Source organism: Schistocerca nitens, chromosome 4, assembly GCF_023898315.1.
Source record: "Schistocerca nitens isolate TAMUIC-IGC-003100 chromosome 4, iqSchNite1.1, whole genome shotgun sequence".
In the NCBI taxonomy this organism is placed as follows: Eukaryota; Metazoa; Arthropoda; class Insecta; order Orthoptera; family Acrididae; genus Schistocerca; species Schistocerca nitens.
The window spans coordinates 593819202-593842135 of record NC_064617.1 but is presented as its reverse complement, the minus strand read 5'-3'; positions in this window follow the sequence as shown (position 1 = coordinate 593842135).

Sequence of the window (22934 nt, the reverse complement as noted above, 5' to 3'; positions counted from 1 at the left end):
CGTAATTATCTGTCCAGATATCTACACAGCTCACTTCAACCAACTTTTAACATAGTTTACATTATGTTCGTAGCCGAATTCACTGTCACACAAAAGGCTACATTGCTAGGGCCCTTGGATCAATACGTTCATTACATATGAGGGAGCTCCACTTGAAACAAGCCAAAATGAGCTGATAACGGTAATGTGCCGGCGGCGAATCCAATTGATGAACTGCACCGCCGCCGGTGTAATGGCAGTTCATGTTTATTCGTTGTTGGCTCGACAAAGAAGACCTTGCACAGACAGCTGTGCCACCAAAGCCAGGCTTGCAGCACGCTTGCCACTGTGGTGAGCGCGTATATTTCTCCAGCGATGAGTGCAAAATGTACCTGAAATGTTCAGCAGGTGTTCTAAAATGGGCGATGTCGTGTTGAAACTGAATAGTCACAACATGTCTTTAATACTGTTACACAACAGTTTAGATGTGGAACTAACTTTGGGTCACAAGAGGCCAGAGGCATTTGTAAGTTACACAATAGTTCCACTTTTCCAGTAGCTGAGACATTATTTTATTGTTTAATATAAAGACAGTGTAGATATTTTATGTGTGGCCATGCTTCGCGATGAAGTAACTAAACCTTCACTTTCTCCATATGCGTCATCTGTAGTTTTGGTGCAGAGCGATGATTTGAGACCGTTTGTTGATTATGAGGTCCTCAATGAAAAGGTCATATTAGAATCAGTTTCCATTCCAGATCTCCGTAACCGTTTCACTTGGTTTACTGAAGCCTCCTATTTTCTGCGCTTGATTTAAATCGGGCATATTGTAAAAAGACTTGAGTGAGGGTTCCATGTCTGTTGTAGCCTTCTGTATGGACACAGGAGTTCCCATGCCTTCGCGGCTTATAGATCATGTTCAAAAGTTCAGATGTGTTTACAATTATCTTGATGGTGTTGTTGTGTATAGTCGGTCCTGTGTTGCACACCTTTCGCATCTTCAGATCTCATTGAGGCTTTGGTTTGACGGTCAAACTTTCTAAGGTTACTCTCGCGAAGCAGCAGATTTCGTTTTGGGACATCTGGTTTCTAAAGATGGAATCAGAATCGATCAAGAACGTACTTCCGATCTTAACTTTTCTCGCCCTAAGAACAGAAAGGGAGTCGCCCTATTTATCAGGATAACACACTACTTTCGGAATTTTGTCGTTAATTTCGTTCAGTTAACCGCCAGTCTTAACGATCTTCGTAAGAAGGGACGGGAATTTGTTTGCGGAGAGAGCCAGCAGCCCGCATTTGAGGCGATTAAGACGGCTCTAAGTAATCCGTCTAGATTGTTTGCACTGCTGTCAAAATACACGTGGCTCACTTATTACACTACTCAATTATACTTTGGTCGATGAACTTAATTGTCTCTGCACCAGGATTTATATTTTTCAAAATGCATAAAATGGTTCCATAATGTTACCAAAGACACATAGAAATTAGTGCTGATTCAACCTACAGCTTAAAGTATGATTATTGCTGAGAAGAAGTCAAACCGTTGTCTAAGTCGGCCTTTGGCTGTGGTAAGGCGCATTCCGGCTGCACTGAGCATCATGGCGTTTTCTTACCGCCACGCCACAAATAAATTAAATATTCCATTAGATCACGAACGACCCAAGGCGTATGAAGTTGAATCTTTTATACGGGATGAAGTACGTTTCCCGCCACAAGACGTTCTCGGAATATATTCTTCAATCCTCAGTATTACTGTGTATATAAAGCTTCCGAACGACGAGCTGTACGAGGACGTTGCGCGGCCCCACGCTAACGGTACCTACCTCTGCCTTTCTGCCATCTGGCCACATGTCGAATGATAGCTGTCCACCATTGGATACTGGTCAGCATGTTAGGAAGCAACATTTACCGAGGAAACGGAAGAGACAACACCGTATCCCTTCCGATGACTGTGTAATGTTGTTGCATTAACTTGTTATGAAGGCGGTGCTGATGGACAATAAAAGCGGGTTCAAAGCTGTGAACTGTCTGGGGAAGTTAACCTTGCATTACTGAGCAACTGTTTCACCAGGTATCCAGTCTAGCCTACCAAATTCACAACCAGACTAACATTAATTATAATCTTTTAATAGTCATACGACAACCGGTGATATATATATATATAAATAAAAAGAAATAAATCAGTTTATATTTGGAAATTTATTTTAACATTGATCATTGAAATTTCAGCATATTGAACTTGATTCATAACTAAACTGGTGCCTTATTTAGGATTGTGAAAATGTGAGTTTGTAATCTTACGGAACACATCAAATATGGAGCCAAGATTGGGAGACTGCATACAACACTGCATTCATAAAATAACACACAAAGAGCGTTGAAACATATGCAAGAGGAAATTAACCACAACCAACCGATTCAATTTTCACCCAAAGAAGTTACGTTCGTAGCGCAATCCTGTCCGTCATGAAATTACCACACACTGGTATACTGAATTCATACTAACTCTTTGTGAAATCTTCCAGAAAAGAATAGCTGAGGGCTACTTTGATGCTTACACCACATGCTTCACGTGGTCAACTTGGTTTACACAAAGAGTGTAACTCCACAATAATTTTGATAATTAAAATAAATTACATCGAAACGCAATTTACGAAAGAAAAACCTCGAACTGGTTACTATCGTCTTGCTATTGACCTGATGGGTCAAACAATTGTGTAAGCACGTGGTAATGGTCTCACAAAGTACACCCCACGTTGGTTGAACATAAAGTAAAGTTGCTATATTGAAAAATATTGTCAAGACGAGACGTTATTATCTCACGCACATTCGCATTTAAGATTGATGATCTTAGTTAGAGTTACTGATCAACACGTGGTTCCACTTTACTCACAAAGTAGTGACAAAGCAACTACCAGAAGATATTCTGAACTTCACACGCGAATTACACTGCGTTGCAATTTAAGATAACATTAGATATTTTAGAGCTAAACCTGAAATAAAGGTGATTAAATATTCAGTTAGGCTGAACTTAAGAAATACATTGTCCTACGGACTTAGCAGACACGCGCTTAGCCACAGATCTTACCACTTCAGACGCTCGCCGCGGACAGACTGACCTGCTGGGCTCCTGCCGAGTGTGCTTCACAAATACAAACGGAAGTGACCAGAGAGGCAGCTCCCTATACCAACATGACAAGGGACGGACAGGACCATACTAAGAATAGAAACCTCTTTGCTTCTAGAAAGCGTAGCTACCTGTTCCGACGTTGGTCCTATTGTTCTCTAGCAGACAGGCTTGTCTGCTACCATCCAGCATGCAACTAGAAATACATTTGCTCATTCATCCTCTCACACAGAAGGGAAGGGGGATGACAGTATTTTATCATATACAGTATATAAAAGAAAGCGGATGTAGGTTCCGTATGAGACTGTGTGACATGAATTACATATAAACTGTGTTTTAAAGTGTAGTAGTGTGACAGATCGTTCTTATTTATGTGTAAAAGTAACACGTTCCACTGCTCAGTCTCCTCCCAGATAGTCAGAAACACCACAGTAAATTTAGAAGAGGAGTTTATGCCGTAAATGACAACATATTTAAGAAATTAACATGAAAGGAATCCAACAGAGACCTTTCAACTGCGACCATTGGATGGCTGCACAGAATGACGACCCTGCAACTGACGGCGCGCTGTCCTCTGACGCCCTGACACTTGACAACGTGACGTCCTTCCCTGCTTCCATCTCAAGTGAGCGTCTACCTCCGGACACCGACCTTCCCCCGCCTGCGTCTGATGCGATTGCCTCCCTGTCTGTGTCTGACACTGCCTGTGGTCGCACCTCTGATAGTGTTCCACTGAACCGGCCTGGTGACACGTCTACCTCCTGGGCGGAAAGCGTTGATGTTGAGGACGGACATCTGAAGGTGTACAGAACGATGGACCCCCTTGGCGGGGTCGCTCCCTCCCTGGACAGTGCTATGCCCTTCCGTGGGGGCCTAACAGGGAGTTCCCTGTGCTTCCCCCGTGTTTAACTCGCCTATCCTCCTGGCGATGTCAACTTTCCAAACTTATCGCATAGCCACGGTCAATGCTAAAACTATTTTCTTACGCCACAATCTGGCTTTACTCCAAGACATGCTGTATGCCGCGGACGTTGACGTAGCTCTCCCACAGGAGGTGCATGTTGCAACTTTCTGTGCTCCTGATGTCTGTGCTCCTCATTCATGCTTTCCCACTGGAAGTGGGATGGCGATACTCTTACATGACGATATCCTCGCTGATGCAGTTACCTATCTCCCTGATGCCAGAGGTATGGCTCTCACATTTAGTTGCTTCAGAATCATTAATATCTGTGCGCCATCTGGTTCGGGTCGCCGCAGTGAACGTTCCACCTTCTTTTCAACGACATCACTCTTCCTGGGTCGGCAGGATGCATTGATCATGGGACGCAATTTCAACTGCACCTAGGCACCCAAAGATCAACTACCATGTCACCAACCGTGCGCAGCGCTAGGGACACTTCTCCAGCACCTCAGCCTAGTGGATTCTTGGGAACATATTCATGGCGAACGTCCGGAGTTTACGCCTTTCACTAGCCGTTCTTCCAACCGAATCGATCGTGTTTACATCTCCCGCGACGTTGTCAGTAGGGTGCAGGTTGCTGAAGTCTCGCCCACTGCATTCTCTGACCATGACGCATATATCTGTGCCATGTAACTCTGCGGCCGTGGATCATGGAAAGTGAACACGATCCATCTTACTTCATCCGATTGCCGGCAGCTCATCGAGACCACGTGGACAGCTTGTCGTCAACGCCGTGATGCCTGTCAGTCTACACTGTCTTGGTGGGTGCTCTGGGGAAAGCCTGCCCTCAGCAAGCCCTTGATTGGTTACGGATGGAAGAGTGCGGCGTGGCGTCGACGGACTCAGGAATTCTATTTCACCATTCTCCGGGAATGCACTGTGATGCCGTATTCGCCAGAGCGCCAGGAGATGGCGAATCGTGCCAAGGCACAGCTCACGTCACTCTCTCGCCGACGCCTTGAATGAGCTATGGTCAGGGCGCGCACAAACGCTGGGTTAGTGGAAAAGCGTCCATCTATGTATCGTGTCATAGCGGAACGAAACCACCGTCCGAGGAGTTTGATTAATGTTCCTACGACTGATGACGGGCAGCGTTTTGATACCCATCGGGATATCGGGTCTGCCTTCCATGCAAATTATGGTACGCAGTATTCTGAACAATGTCATCGCCCTGCCAACATTACGACGGTCTCCAGAATCTCCTTTGGCTCGGTTCCCATGGATGCGACGATGGATGTGATTGATAACGTCACGGAGGAGGAAGTACATGAAACTATCCAGGTGGATTCTACGTACATGTCGCCTGGCCCTGACGGCCTCCCACTGGAGTTTTGTCGGACATTTCGTCCCTTTATGGCGCCAGTGTGGACGGAAATTTGTCACGACCTTTGTCACCTTTCGTGCCGATTCCAGATGGTTTCCTCGGTGGTTTCCTCATTCCCATCCACAGGCCTCGGGGTACCTCACTGATATGCGATAACCGCCCCTTGACGTTACTCAATAGCAATACAAATATCTTTACCCGGCTGTTGGCTGCGCGGCTTAAACGCACAACTCGGTACATGGTATCCCCGATCAAATTTCTTTGGGAGCCACCAATAACATCCGCACCGCCCTCTGACGCTATCGGCACATAATCGCTCTTGCTCATTCACGTCGTTTGCCTGGACTTTTGGCGGCTCTCGACTTCAGCCAGGCGTTCGATCGCGTCGATAATGGCTTCCTGGAAGGGGTGCTCCGCAATATTGGCTATCCTGATGCTACCGTCGACGTCGTCTCGTTTACTCTTCAGTGGCATTCTTACTCCTCCCATCTCGATCAGTCGATCAGTGCGTCAAGGTGGCCAGCTCTCTGCACTGTTGTATGCGTTCGCCATGGAATCGCTGCTGTGCGGTCTCCACCAACGCCTCTGTGGTATGTCTCTCGGTGACCATGTATCCAGATGCAGTGCATATGCAGACGATCTCGTCATCGTTCTTCGTAGCGGTGCTGAGGCCAGGAAATCACTGGCAGGGGTTATACTACCTTTGGCGAAGCTTCTGGTAGCTGCCTTAACGTCCGCAAATCGAGCGCCATAGCTATAGGTGCAGGACTTTCTGCGGACAGTGCTGCTACTTTGCGTATAGCTGATGCTCTCCGATGCTTAGGACTCGGTTTCGCAAGTGATCTGCGGCGGGCAGTTGCCCTCAACCGCAGACTTCTACTTTTCCCACTACGAGCTGGGCTCTTAGAACACCGTTTGCGAGCACTCGATCTTCTGCAACGCACAGAATACGTAAATGTATATTTGGTGTCAGGTATCCGCCACGTGACACAGACGATTCCTACTCCACCATCCATGGCCTGTCGCATGCTAGCGGCACTGGGTTCGTTTGTTTGCCACAGGCTTGCTTTTCAATGTAAGGTACTAAACCCTCACCATCCCGCTGTGCAGGAGCGGTTTAGATCTGTATCATGTGCCTGACAGAGCGGGACCCCTTTTCATTGGTTCTCACAAGACTACGTAGCGCCGTAGTCGTGCGTGCCTTACTAGCCTATTGCTGGAGGCCCTTGCACCACATTGTCTCGCAGCACGTCCAACTTTCGGAAGTCCCGCCGCCCTCTTTTACTTCCGCCACTTTTTCCTTGAACTGACATACCTCCGTACTGTGATACTGCCGGCGCAATTGACATCCACGAAGGCGATCTCTGGTTTCCTTCAGCAGCACAGGTCACCGAATACGTTCAGGGGAAGCTTCCTCAAGTCGACTGGCGTGCCGTTTGGCGACCGGTGTGCGCTCCTTGTCTTGACAGTGACAACCAGTCTGCATGGTACCTTGTTGTCAGTAGGAAGCAAGTATGGCGGTCACGTCTTCACAGGTTCACTTCGCAGACACCGCGTTGTGCGTCGACTGTGATGTTATGGAGACAGGCAAGCAACGCCTGGTGTGCAGATCGGCAAGAGGTGTCTGGATCTTGGTGTGACAGATGCTGTCCGTAATTATCCGTACGAATCCTTATCTGATACCAACTCAACCGCTCCTAGGACGCGGAGTACTTCCTGCAAGCAAACAATAACTCTGTGAGGTGAATTTGTGGACATGCAGCACATTAGTTGTTTGCTGACGACGAGAAATGTGTCCTTGACTTTTGGCCGTTCTTAATGAACGGCACTGTGCAGTTGTTCGCAATGCAAAATACAGACAGTTTTCCTCCAGATTCATCTGCACTGTCTTCCGTAACCTGCCCCATTGCTGGGGTGTTCCTGTCATGAAGAGTTGATCCCCTCCTCTTCCACCATTAGAATCGATATATTCAGTAGTAATCGGAGTATTCTTTTTAGTCCGACGTCTCCCTACGCCCTCCTTCCCACGTGACGTCGGTTGCCCGGTATTCTCGGTGGTAGTAATGCCAAAGCTAACAAAATTTAAAAAAAAAAAATAATAAACGAAAATAAAAATAAATAAATAAACGTTCTTTGTTGTACCTCTACTCAACGTTCCCTACGCTTTCCTTGGTTTCTGGAGGTTGGGAATGGAACATCGTGGCCAGGCCTCGGGTTGCGACCGCTGCCCACTTTGACCCCACACCTCCCTTTGGGCGCCAGGAAGATTCCTTCAAAAAATCGAAAAAAAGGAGGTAGTGCCTTTGGTTAGTAATCAAAACGTCCTTGATCTCGCAACTGCATAAATTTTGAATAATCAACATTGGCGGCCGAGGACTTCCGGCATAAGAAATCACTCTCATTCAGCCAACGGCCTTGTCAAAGAGGTCTGAGGAGCGGACAGAGGTTCACGGCAGTCTCTTGTCCTAGGGGTGGGGAACAGCTGCTAAAGGCGGAAGAACCATCAATAATCAACGGCTTGAGGATACAGAAGGCAATGGAAACCACTGCATTAAAGATACGTAACGCGCATCAACAGGACATATGGCCTGTAACTGAAAAAGTGTCTTGATGATCTCTCCATTGGCAAAAGATTCCGGAACAGTCCCACCATTCGGATCTCCGGGAAGGGACTGCGAAGGCAGAGGTGGCCAGGAGAAAAAGATTGAATAATGAACGAAAAGATAACTTTCTACTAATCGGGGAGTGGAATATCAGAATCTTAAACATTGTAGGGAAACTAGAACATCTGGAAAGGGAAATGCAAATGCTCAATTTAGATATGGTAGGGGTCAGTGATGTAAAATGGAAGGAAGACAAGGACTTGTGGTCAGATGAGTAGCAGAAAATGGTATAACCGTAGTAGGATTCGTTATGAATAGAAAGATAGGACAGAGAGTGTGTTACTGTGAACAGTTCAGTGATAAGATTGTTCTTATCATAATCGACAGCAAACCAACACCGACAACAATAGTTCAAGTATATTTGCCGACGTTGCAAGCTGAAGGTGAAGAAATAAAGTACGTGAGGATATTGAAAGGGTAATACATTATGTAAAGGAAGACTAAAATCTAATAGTCATGGTGGACTGAAATGCAGTTGCAGGGTAAGGAGTAGAAGAAAAAGTTACAGGAGACAAGGAATGAGAGAGGAGGATGACTAATTGATTTCTGAATAAATTTCAGTTAGTAATAGCGCAAGCTCTCTTCAAGAATCACAAGAGGAGGAGATATACTTGGAAAAGGCCGGGTGATACGGGAAGCTTTCAGTCAGATTACATCATGGTCAGATAGATTCCGAAATCAGATACTGGATTGTAAGGCGTACCCAGGAGCAGATATAGACTCAGTTCTTAATATAGTAGTGATGAAGAGTAGTCTGAAGGTAAGACATTAATCAGGAAGAATCAATACGCAAAGAAATGGAATACGGACACACTAAGCATTGAAGAGACACGTTTGAAGTTCTATAAGGCTATAGATACAGCAATTAGGAATAGTTCAGTAGGCAATACAGCTGGAGAGCAATGGACATCTCTATAAAGAAACATCATAGATGTTGGAAAGAAAAACATATGTACAAAGAAGGTAACTGCGAAGAAACCATGGATAACAGAAGAAGCCGGCCGGGGTGGCCGAGCGGTTCTAGGCGCTACCGTCTGGAACCGCTCGACCGCTACGGTTGCAGGTTCGAATCCTGCCACGGGCATTGATGTGTATGATGTCCTTAGGTTAGTTAGGTTTAAGTAGATCTAAGTTCTAGGGGACTGATGACCACAGCAGTTGAGTCCCATAGTGCTCAGAACCATTTGAACCATTTTTTGGTGGGAAAATCGAAACAGAATAAAATCAAAGCATTTGAGATGTGGTGCTACAGAAGAATGTTGAAAATTAAGTGGACTGATAAGGTAAGGAATGAGGAGGTTCTGCGCAGAATCGGAGAGGAAAGGAATATGTGGAAAACACTGGTAAGGAGAAGGGACAGGATGACTTCCATGGTACTAGAGGGATCTGTAGAGGGTAAAAACTATAGAGGAAGACAGAGACTGGAATACATCCAGCACATAATTGAGGACTTAGGTTGAAAGTGCTACTCTGAGATGAAGAGGTTGGCACAGAAGAGGAATTTGTGGCTGCCAGATCAGACCAGTAAAAAAAAAAAAAATTCTCCAAATCAGTGTATGTAATGCTGGAGTGGCTGCAGTCCTCTTACAGGAAGACGCAGGTGAGAGACGACCTGTTGCCTCTGCCACGCGAATATTGGTAGGACCCGATTTCAAGTATTCGGTGTACGAGTGTGAGGCTCTGGATACTCTGTTCGCTCTTGAAAAGTTTAAATTTTATCTGAAACACAGAGGATTTGAGCTAGAGACTGATAACCAGGCCTTAAGTTGAGTTTTGGTTCACCCAGGAAAGACAGGCACGATTGCCAGATGGGCGATCCGTGTATCTGCCTTTCATTCCAAGGTTCACCATGTCAGGGCTTCAGATAATCAGGTGGCCAAATCAATCAGCCACATGTTTGAGGAGGGTGCCCAAAAATCTGATGAGTGCTGTTCAGACCTCAGTTCTTCCACTGTTAACGTCTGAACTGAGATACCGCAATTATTTTCTGATCTCAGGAGAAAGCAGGACCAGGATTCTTATAAGGATTCGTATAAGGAAACGGATGCTAGCGGGTCGGCAACTTCCTGGTTATTCCTTGAGAAAGGATTTACTTTGCCATGAAGTTGGGATACTAGCAGAGAAGGTCTGTGCTCATCTTACATCGCCATCCTTCTATAACGATATTCGCCGATTGTTTGAGCAAAATAGAGGAGCCCAATAACAACTCACGTTAACGCTTATTGTGTTCCAAACGGGAGCAAGTGCTCCAAACGGGAGCAAGACCCTATGGATAAAGTATTCATTGATTATGTGGGTTCCTGTAAGCATGTAGTGAGCTCCAGCTAATGGTAAGACCCTAGCGAATTGTTATATATATACTTCCTGTAAGGAATTACAGCTCCCTTTCAGCAAATCTCTGTTAGCAAAGCTTATTTCCTAGGCTGTATAAACTTACTGGAAAGGATCTGTAATAGCGTTCATGGATAAACCACAACTTGTAACTGTAGTATAATCCACTCTGAAAGATAAATGCCTGATAGGATTACACTACAGTTAAAAGTTATGGTTTATCCCAAACTGATATTGTAGAGCCTTACCAGTAATTTCATTGAAGCCATTACATGTAGTTCACAACATGCTTACAGGGCTGGGTAATAACGATACCAGGGGGCCCACCACCTTCTAAAACGTCATGGAAACAAATATTAAAATTCAGAAGCGACTGGTTCTCTTGCATGAAAACTTGAGACAAACATTTCTTAAAAAACTAAATAAGCTGTAGGCCCCTGATCTGGCTACGAGTGACAGCAAGGCACATTACATAGCCACAACAACATTAACCATGGCAAAATTTTTGAGAGAGAACGGTGGAAAGCAGGTAAACTCAACTTACTTCAAAATACACACAGAGAAGAGAGGGCAATACACCAGTCCTCGAATCACAGAGACAATTAGTTAGGCGTGCATGATGACTCAATGAACATAAACACGAACATCTGCTCAAGTAGCTTGCGGAGATGGAAATCAGTACACACAACTGAAAAACTAGTTGTGCACAACATAAGCGATCCAAACATCTGCCTTCTACCCAGCCCTGGCGAAGAAGAGTGAACGACGACTCAGAGAAGATGTCGTGCAAAGCCCCACCGCGTGTCCGTCGCTCCAAGCACTGCGGCTGCCCCCAGCTCCACGCTGTTTGCGCCGCGTTCTTCGGAGGCCTCCCCCGTAGACGAGACTCCAGCGGTCGCTTTTGAAGACTAGACAAGCTAGCGATAACCGCACAAAACAGTACTCCGCGCCCCCTGGTGAAGCGCCAGCTAAAAGTTAGCGCTAGTGGGAAGGTGAAATGAGCCGCCACGCCTTAGTGGGTACAGTTCGCCCAAAAGAAGCTGACACAAAATTAGAATCTATCACTTAATCAATTCTGACAAAAACTAGCAATTAAAAATGGGTGTAAGAAGGAAAATGATTCAAAAAATGAAAATGGCACATGAAGTTATGCCATTACATGTTTAAAAAAATTAAAAAAAAGGTATAAAAACAATCTGATAACGAATATTAACAGAATTTACACAACGGGAACACCAACAGTATTAAATCACGAATCAATGAGCTAAAAACAAACGCATTTGATGAATAATCAGGCTTGAGCTTAGCCCTCACAATGGTTGTTCCCTTCATTGCGGTTCAGACTAGAGATTCTATAAAACAGACAATGTAAAATTTAGAACCACATTGCCGTAAGTCGACAACAACAGAAATGAGTTGCAGATCACACGCCAAAAAATCTCATAAGAACATTTCATACTTTAACTATGAAAAATACTAGTTTCGATTCAGTAATCTTGACAATAATTATGGACATCTAAGACATGGGTGTTTAAAGAGAACAAACGCCTTAAAAGATTAACTTTTCATATTTGTTACAACACATGGGCTTTAAAACGAGACGCACAATTAAAGAAAGGTCAAGCTTTGAATGCACACTAATTAAGAGAGAACTTCAGCCTGACAAGGTATTCTTTCTTACACGTAGCCGTAAAAAAGCCCTGGTGTGTCCTGGCAACTCTGAATGCTGATCAACATTGAGGGCTAGTACCAATATAACGGTCGATAATCAAATTTAAAAGGTGTTACACATGAGATCCCAAATGAAATTTCTATAACAAAGCCTCGCTCAAAGAAAAGAAGTTTTTATGGATCACAACCAATACTTCATTCACTCGTCGTAAAAGGCTCTCACCATTTTCTTTGTATTCCATCCCTTGGTTGTGTAGTAAATACTGGCAGCTGGCAGCCCAGCGTCTATAAATCAAAGCAGTAGATATAAGAAACATGCCGATTCTGAAGAAGCAGGCACACTCTTCACAGTAAAAAATCACCATCCATAACACAGTCGCCGGCCGCGGAAGCCGTGCGGTTCTAGGCGCTGCAGTCCGGAACCGCAGGACTGCTACGGTCGCAGGTTCGAATCCTGCCTCGGGCATGGATGTGTGTGATGTCCTTAGGTTAGTTAGGTTTAAGTAGTTCTACGTTCTAGGGGACTGATGACGTAAGATGTTAAGTCCCATAGTGCTCAGAGTCATTTGAACCATAACACAGTCATGGTGAGCAAACCTAGTTGCCAGTCGGAGCACCAAGCAAACTTTCAGAACAGGGAGAGTGCGCATGCAGTTAAATCTGCTCAGCAAGTGCCTTTGTTGCCTCGTGTGGGATGCTGACGAACCCGTCTCTGTGATACGAAATACGGAGAAATTTAATGTGCAGTAGGTAGAAACTGCAAAAAGGTGGGAATTTGAGATGGGACCTGGATAAACTGACTAAACCAGAGGTTGTACAGAGTTTCAGGGAGAGCATAAGGGAACAATTGACAGAAATGAGGGAAAGAAATACAGTAGAAGAAGAATGGGTAGCTCTGAGGGATGAAGTAGTGAAGGCGGCAGAGGATCAGGTAGGTAACAGAAGAAATATTGAATTTAATTGATGAAAGGAGAAAATATAAAAATGCAGTAAATGAAGCAGGCAAAAAGGAATACAAACGTCTCAAAAATGAGATCGACAGGAAGTGCAAAATGGCTAAGCAGGGATGGCTAGAGGACAAACGTAAGGATGTAGAGGCTTATCTCACTAGGGGCAAGATAGATACTGCCTACAGCAAAATTAGAGAGACCTTTGGAAAAAAGAGAGCCACTTGTATGAATATCAAGAGCTCAGATGGAAACCCAGTTCTAAGAAAAGAAGGGAAAGCAGAAAGGTGGAAGGAGTATACAGAGGGTCTATACAAGGGCGATTTACTTGAGGACAACATTATAGAAATGGAAGAGGATGTAGATGAAAATGAAATGGGATATACGATACAGCCTTGGGAGAGCCAGTCCTGACAAAACTATACCATCTGGTGAGCAAGATGTATGGGACAGGCGAAATACCCTCAGACATCAAGAAGAATATAATAATTCCAATCCCAAAGAAAGCAGGTGTTGACAGATGTGAAAATTACCGAACTATCAGTTTAATAAGTCACAGCTCTAAAATACTAAAGCGAATTCTTTACAGACGAATGGAAAAACTGGTAGAAGCCGACCTCGGGGAAGATCAGTTTGGATTCCGTAGAAATGTTGGAACACGTAAGGCAATACTGACCTTACGACTTATCTTAGAAGAAAGATTAAGGAAAGGCAAACCTACGTATCTAGCATTTATAGACTTAGAGAAAGCTTTTGACAATGTTGACTGGAATACTCTCTTTCAAATCCTAAAGGTGGCAGGGGTAAAATACAGGGAGCGAAAAGCTATTTACAATTTGTACAGAAACCAGATGGCAGTTATAAGACTCGAGGGACAGGAAAGGGAAGCAGTGGTTGGGAAGGGAGTGAGACAGGGTTGTAGCCTCTCCCCGATGTTATTCAATCTGTATATTTAGCAAGCAGTAAAGGAAAAAAAAAGAAAAATTTGGTGTAGGTATTAAAACCCATGGAGAAGAAATAAAAACTTTAAGGTTTGCAGATGACATTGTAATTCTGTCAGAGACAGCAAAGGACTTGGAAGAGCAGTTGAACGGAATGGACAGTGTCTTGAAAGGAGGATATAAGATGAACATCAACAAAACCAAAACGAGGATAATGGAATGTAGTCGAATTACGTCGGGTGATGCTGAGGAAATTAGATTAGGAGATGAGACACTTAAAGTAGTACAAGAGTTTTGCTATTTGGGGAGCAAAATAACTGATGATGGTCGAAGTAGAGAGGATATAAAATGTAGACTGGCAATAGCAAGGAAAGCGTTTCTGAAGAAGAGAAACTTGTTAACATCGAGTATAGATTTAAGTGTCAGGAAGTCGTTTCTGAAAGTATATGTATAGAGTGTAGCCATGTATGGAAGTGAAACGTGGACGATAAATAGTTTGGACAAGAAGAGAATAGAAGCTTTCGAAATGTGGTGCTACAGAAGAATGCTGAAGATTAGATGGGTAGATCACATAACTAATGAGGAGGTATTGAATACAATTGGGGAGAAGAGGAGTTTGTAGCACAACTTGACAAGAAGAAGGGACCGGTTTGTAGGACACGTTCTGAGGCATCAGGGAATCACAAATTTAGCATTGTAGGGCAGTGTGGAGGGTAAAAATCGTAGAGGGAGACCAAGAGATGAATACACTAAGCAGATTCAGAAGGATGTAGGTTGCAGTAAGTACTGGGAAATGAAGAAGCTTGCACAGGATAGAGTAGCATGGAGAGCTGCATCAAACCAGTCTCAGGACTGAAGACCACAACAACCACAATAGGCACGCATGGCCCATCCCGTATTACTGTATTAACTTCATCTTGCAATACAAAACGTTTGTTAACTTCTACCATCACACAGTTGATCCTACATACTACTTTCAAGACACAAATAAATTAAAATCGTTAGCTGGCACTGGGAATTGATTTATAGCAGGCCGTTGCGACCGAGCGGTTCTAGGCGCTTCAGTCTGGAACCGCGCTACCGCTACGGTCGCAGGTTCGAATCCTGCCTCCGGCATGGATGTCTGTGATGTACTTACGCTCGTTAGGTTTAAGTAGTTCTAAGTTCTAGGGGACTGATGACCTCAGATGTTAAGTCCCATAGTGCTCAGAGCCATTTGAACCATTTGAATTGATTTATATCAATGGGGCAAGTTGAAAATTTGAGTCAGACAAGGACTCGAACAAGGGAGATGTACTAGCCACTTCGTCATCAGAACTCAGTGGTCACCACAACCGCACGGACTACCCGAGCACGCCTCTCCGCAGACTGAGGTAGTGCTCCTGCTCATTAACCTTATTACTCGCGGCCGCTCGCCGATTCCCGTAAGTGTTCGAGCATAATGTACATCTGTACTGAAGGGTCATTGGCCGTCATCGACTTAATTATACGCTCGTACACACATCCAAAAATGTTTTGCATCACCTCGGTTGCGAGAGTTACGGAACCTGTACAGAAAACTGGAATAAAGATCAACATAAACATCATTTCCGTCCTTTTTATTGCTCATGAAAACCACACATTTCATGTTGTACCACCATACAGCAAGACCTTCAGAGGTGGTGGGCCATATCGCTGTACACACCGGTACCTCCAATACCAGTAGCACGTCCTCCTCTTGCATTGATGCATGCCTGTATTCGTCGCGGAATACTATCCAAAAGTTCATCAAGGCACTGTTGGTCCACATTGTCCCACTCTTCAACGGCGATTCGGCGTAGATCCATCAGTGTGGTTGGTAGGTCTCGTCGTCCATAAACAGCCCTTTTCAATCTACCCTGGACGTGTTCGATAGGGTTCATGTCTGGAGAACATGCTGGCCACCCTAGTCGAACGATGTCGTTATCCTGATGTGCACGATGGTGGCAAGAATTGTCGTCTCGCCAATATGCTGCCGATATGGTTCCAACATCAGTCGGAGGATGGCACTCACGTATCGTACAGCCGTTACAGCGCGTTCCATGACTACCAGCGGCGAACGTCGGCCCAATATAATGCCACCCCAAAACAGCAGGAAACCTCCACCTTGCTGCACTCTCTGGACAGTGTGTCTAAGGCGTTCAGCCCGACCGGGTTGCCTCCAAACACATCTCCGACGATTGTCAGGTTGAAGGCGTATGCGACACTCATCGGTGAAGAGAACGTGATGCGAATCCTGAGCGGTCCATTCGGCATGTTGTTGGGCCCATCTGTACCATGCTGCATGGTGTCGTGGTTGCAAAGATTGACCTCGCCCTGGACGTCGGGAGTGAATTTGCGCATCATGCAGCCTTTTGCGCACAGTTTGAGTCGTAACACGACGGCCTGTGGCTGCACGAAAAGCATTATACAACATGGTGGCGTTACTGCCAGGGTTCCTCCGAGCCATAATCCGTAGGTAGTGATCATCCACTGCAGTAGGAGCCCTTGGGAGGCCTGAGCGAGGCATGTCATTGACAGTTTCTGTCTCTCTGTAACTCCTCCATGTCCGAACAACATCGCTTTGGTTCACTCCGAGACTCCTGGAGAGCCCTTCCTGGCACAAATTTACAATGCGGGCGCGATTTAAGCGCGGTATTGACCGTCTAAGCATGGCTGAACTACAGACAACACGAGCCGTGTACTTCCTTCCTGTTGGAATGACTGGAACTGATCGGCTGTCGGACCCCCTCCTTCTAATGCATGGTTGATTATAATCTTGGGGTGGGTTTAGTGACAGCTCTGAACAGTCAAAGGGACTGTGTCTGTAATACAATATCAACAGTCAACGTCTATCTTCAGGAGTTCTGGGCACCGGGGTGATGGAAAACTTTTTTTCTTGTATGTGTATATACGTGGTTTCTGTTCTTTCGGGTATGTACTACTTTGAATGATAATAGTGTTACGCATCTGTACAGATAAGAAACGACGTTTGTTATGCTTTCAACTACCCACTTTCTAAGTCAGCCAAACATTATAGGCAATTAGTTTCATCTTTCAGTGTAAAACATTTGTCATCTTCTGCTATCACACAATGGAGGCTACATGGCAGTTCACATTATACTTTAATTTTGTGGAATCAGTCTGTATAAAAAAGAAAACATTGCATTCTTGCGAGTGAAATGAGCAATAATGGATGACATTTACATTCTTGCATATCAGAATATTTGGCTGGTTTTTTTTTCCGAGTGTGCCGCGATTTCAGATGGTATGCTCAGGCAGGCAAGCGTGTGTGAAACGCTGCGAGTTAGATTTGTATTCTTGCTTGTCGCAAATATTTGGCTGTTAACTGGGAATATTTCACGATTTCCGAGGTTGTGGGTAGGCAGGAAGCTGAGAACACAACTGAAATTGTAGTAAGTGAAACGAGCACCAATGTCATTTGTATTGACGCTTGTCGCAGATACTTTTTTTTTTTTCAGAACATATTGCGATTTCCGAGGGTCCACACACAAACCTCGTTCCTGAAAAGCTCGATGTGACCACGAAAGTCTATAGCAGTGAACACATACAAGTACAAATCATTTTGACCTCATTCTTCAGTAAGCATAAGGGTCCCGCAAACTCATCTCCACAACAAGAAACACTCTTTTTAGAATACTCGTCATCTTCCCCAGTACACACTGTCTTTTTCTGCGGGCAATACGCGAACAATAGACATACACTACACTTAGACTACACAGATACAGACATAGATATATACACAGCAATAAGAGACGAAGAACAATGGGCACAATTAAACGCACTGACAAACAATATTTCAAAAACAACACACGAAGAGTACATGCGGACACGACACAACAGACATGCCTGTGTGCAACGTAACAACAATCTCCAGAGGGTGGACAGTGATACCCACAGTGACAGCGAAAACAGTGGCAATGAGGAGGAACAGGAGGAGGAAGGTGAGATATGACAGTAAATAAGCATAAGGTGCTGGCGATCTAGTCAAGAAATCACCAAATGCTACACATGGATGGGCATTTAAAGTAGTTGATACAAATGATTAGTAATAAATAGGATAAGCAGTATGATTTATCCACTAATAACCATTTGTGTGTGTGTGTGTGTGTGTGTGTGCGACTGGCGGCCAACGCCTCGAATAAACCATTCCGAGGTTCTCACCGTCAGTCACATTCGGTGATGGTACTAACAAATCTCTCCTCTATCCTATCATCTTTTTATATTTCTACTTAAAAACAAAAAAAAATATTTATATTTCAACCTTAATTATTGTTATTTTGAAAAGTATTATTCTTTGTAGATGTTGTAGATATAACAAAAGAAAAGAAAACTGTAAAAATATGAAAAACGAAAATTGTAAGTTGTACGACCTGTTTTAAACATCGGTAACAGGTCTATAATTTGGCAATAAATACATAAATCTTAGGTTATATCTCACCATGTCGATTATGAAATATCTTTACAAGAAAATGTTATGACAATTGCTTGAATACCGCAAATCTACTCGTAAAAAGGAAGGTGGTCTTATTATACGCTTCCTAGTGGCTATCTAAAAATGATTCTTCCATTGCTACTTGGTGTAACAGCTTCACAATTATAAAAGAAAAACCCAAAGCTGTCAATGTTCTACAGTATTACTTTATGTAGCAAACCGATGACACTGTGAAGATAACCTCGTAATGTGAAAACCGGTTATATGAATGAGATAAGGCTATACACGTTCCACAGTTGTGTGTTTTCATATAATTAAAGTGGCAAATGATTAAGTGCCAACATCCTGACCGGTAAATATAAATACAAACCCTCTATAAATTCTGGTTAGAAGCGACGTAAGTAAAGTTTTCGTAATTCCGGGGGATGGCTTGAATACCATACCGCTTCACTGCGGATGGTCCTGTTGGAGATGGCCTGCCATTGCCTTCCTCCGATCTTGAAAGAACTTACCCAGGTAGTTATAAGGTCACCTACAGTTTAATATTGACGCCGAACCACGACCCAACATTCTTTATGTACACAAATGTCCAGACTGTATACCAATTAGGTTCCGTTCGGAGTATGCTGATGCATTAGCTCCATACTTAACAATCATATACAACCGTTCGCTCGACGAAAGATCCGTACCCAAATACTGGAAAGTTGCACAGGTCACATCAATATTCAAGAAAGGTAGTAGGAGTAATCCACTAAAGTACAGGCCCATATCGTTAACATCGATATGCAGCAGGATTTTAGAACATATATCGTGTTCGAACATTATGAATTACGTCGAAGGAAACGGTCTATTGACACACAGTCAACATGGGTTTAGAAAACATCGTTCCTGTGAAACACAACTAGCTCTTTATTCACATGAAGTGCTGAGTGCTATTGACAAAAGATTTCAGATCGATTCCGTATTCCTGGATTTCCGGAAGGCTTTCGACACTGTACCACACAAGCGGCTCGTAGCAAAATTGCCTGCTTATTGAATATCGTCTCAGTTATGTGACTAGATTTGCGGTTTCCTGTCAGAGAGGTCACAGTTCGTAGTAATTGACGGAAAGTCATCGAGTAAAACGGAAGTGATTTCAGGCGTTCCCCAAGGTAGTGTTATAGCCCCTTTGCTGTTCCTTATCTATGTAAACGATTTGGGAGACAATCTGAGCAGCCGTATTCGGTTGTTTGCAGATGACGCTGTCGTTTATCGTCTAATAAAGTCATCAGAAGATCAAAACAAACTGCAAAACGATTTAGAAAAAATATCTGAACGGTGCGAAAAGTAGCAGTTGACCCTAAGTAACAAAAAATATGAGGTCATCCGCATGAGTGCTATAAGGAACTCGTTAAACTTCGGTTACACGATAAATCAGTCTAATCTAAAAGCCGTAAATTCAACGAAATACCTAGGTATTATAATTACGAACAACTTAAATTGGAAAGAACACATAGAAAATGTTGTGGGGAAGGCTAACCAAAGGCTGCGGTTTAGTGGCAGGACACTTAGAAAATGTAACAGACCTACTAAGGAGACTGACTACACTACGCTTGTCCGTCCTCTTTTAGAATACTGCTGCGCGTTGTGGGATCGTTACCAGGTAGGACTGACGGAGTACATCGAAAAATTTCAAAGAAAGGCAGCGCGTTTTGTATTACCGCGGAATATGGGAGAGAGTTTCACAGAATGATACAGGATTTCTGCTGTAAATCATTAAAAGAAAGGCGTTATTCGTTGCGACGGAATCTTCTCACGAAGTTCCAATCACCAACTTTCTCCTCCGAATGCGGAAATATTTTGTTGACACCGACCTACATAGGGACGAACGATCACCCCGATAAAATAAGGGAAATCAGAGCTCGTACGGAAAGATATAGGTGTTCATTCTTTCCGCGCGCTATACGAGATTGGAGTAATAAAGAATTGTGAAGGTGGTTCGATGAACCCTCTGCCAGGCACTCAAATGTGATTTGCAGAGTATCCATGTAGATGTGGATGTAGATGTAATGTTGGTTTTATTCAGGATTCCAATAAGCCACATTATTCCCCCTTTTGTTTGCCTACAGAATCCTATTTTTCGACGTAATCTCAGTTCACTGCGACGGGTTACGCCCCCTTACTAGGAAGGCCTGTATACCCACATGGTGCCACTCTACTGGTCGACGTCGGAGCCAGCGTCTTGCTGCATCAATAAACTCCCCATCATCCACGTACTGGTTCCCACGGAGTGCATCCTTCACTGGGCCAAACAGCAGTCGGACGGTTTGATATCCAGGCTGAAGGATGGATGACGAAGAACAGGCCAATGAAATTTTAGGAGCTCCTCTCGGGTGCTAAGACTTGCGTGAGTCATTGCGTTGTCATGAAGAAGGAGACGTTCGTTTGCATCTGTGTGGCGAAGAACACGCTGAAGTCGTTTCTTCAATTTCCTAAGGGTAGTGCAGTACTATTCAGAGTTGATCATTGCATCGTAAGGGAGGAGATCAAACAGTGTAACCCGTTCCGTTTCCCAGAAGACCATCGTCATGACCTTACCATTTGAGTACACATCTGTGAACATTTTCTTTGGAAGGGAGGTGGTGTGACGTCACTCCATGGGTTGCCTTTATGTTTCCGGTTCGAAGTGATGAACTCACATTTCATCGCTGTGACGATGCTAGATAAATTATTGTCACGATCAGTCTCGTAAGGCGCAGTACATCATTGCTCTTTACGGTCTTCTGTTGGACGGCGAGAAACCCAGCGGACGCTCTCCTTCGAGGATCCCACATGGTGCACGGGTGTACCAGCACAACCAACAGACACGTCCAGTTGCGCAACGAGGTGTTTGTGACCCATCGATCACTTCGAATAAGAGTGTCCACACGTTCCAACATTGCAGAAATCACAGCTGACTGTGGGCGGCCGTTACGAGGGAGCTCGGCTAGGTTTTCGCAACCTTGTTGCAACGATGACGGACGCCTCGCCGAACGTCACACAGTGCTTTACTTCACTACCAGCTATCCTAGACATTCTGCTAAATCCTAGGAATATCTGCGATGCTCCTGTTTACACTCAAAAGAAGCTCAGTCACAGCACTATGCTTGGAACACACTTCCGTTACAGAGCTATTTTGAAGGCTACGTAGAGCGCCACCACCTATCGGAACTTCATGAAACAATAGGGGCTGAAGCGGGAATATTCACCGATGTCCCGCAACAAATTCCACATTTTTCCAACCGAAACTGGCAGAGAAAAAGAATGTGTTGCATTACTTACTGAACGCCCCTCGTAAATTTATAATGAAAACAGAGAGAAGAGTAGATAAGAAAGCCATTATAACTAACAAAAGAGGTAAAAAAGGTTACAGTCTCTATCTAATTTTATTCAGATTATATATAAATAGCTTGACTGAAGGGAAAGAACGAAACAAAAAGAGGAACACAGCTAGATAAGGACCATTATATTAAAACATTAATGCATGCTGACGATCAGGCTATAAAGCCACATCAGAAGAAGAATTAAATTAAACCAAACTGGCCAAAATTATAATTTAAAAATGTCCAGAGAAAACACAGAATGAAGGCAACTCAATGAAAACTGCAGGTGCACTCAGTAATAGTGACAGAAAACAAAATCACCGACGAAGCAATACATTTTAACTTCCTGGGCTACATGTGTTTTGATTGTGATATATAAGTAAAGAAAAAAGACCAGGAATTTTTTCATCCGGGAGAAAACCAGGAAAAACCCAGGAATTGTTTAGAATTCCGGGAATTTTCCATTGTTTTAGTTTTCATTTAGTTTTTTGTAATGTTGACTGGTAAGAACCGATACTCTAACAGAGGATATAATACTGGGGTAATAAAACACGAATGAGGGGAAAAAACGAAAATAAGACTTAAATTTCAAAGGGAATGCGCCAAATACAACAACAAAATACACTGCTCATACAAGGGTCTTCCAACAGCAAAATTTGCCAAAGGCTTTAGGAAGACTATGCAATTCTTCATAACAACAAATTGACCCCTATGAGGGTGACGTCACAACTGTCTACATTAGATTCGTTTTAGCAGTTACGAGCCGGCTCATGCGAATGCGCAGTTGAGTCGCGTGTGGGTATAATCCGTTCATCATAAGAATAAACCTGATGTAAACAAACTCAAACGCGATGATTGGTCAGAAGCCATTAGCACACGTACACTGGTGTTGTTACGCTCGTGGAAGTAGGTGCTATTATGTATTAGGTATCTTATTACTACGTTACATTCAATGAAACTACGAGATACAGCAACGTTTTTCTTAATCACGCTTTAGCTACGTAGTTTTTATTTCAAAACTCGTCTACAGTCACAGCCTCTGCAGCGTTGTGCTCGGATTGTCGCGCTGTTAACGCTCAGTATGAAAATGGCTGAGGCTGCTTTCTGTTCCGTAGGGAAATATGCACGTGGAAATGGTTCAAATGGCTCTGAGCACTATGGGACTTAACTTCTTTGGTCATCAGTCCCCTAGAACT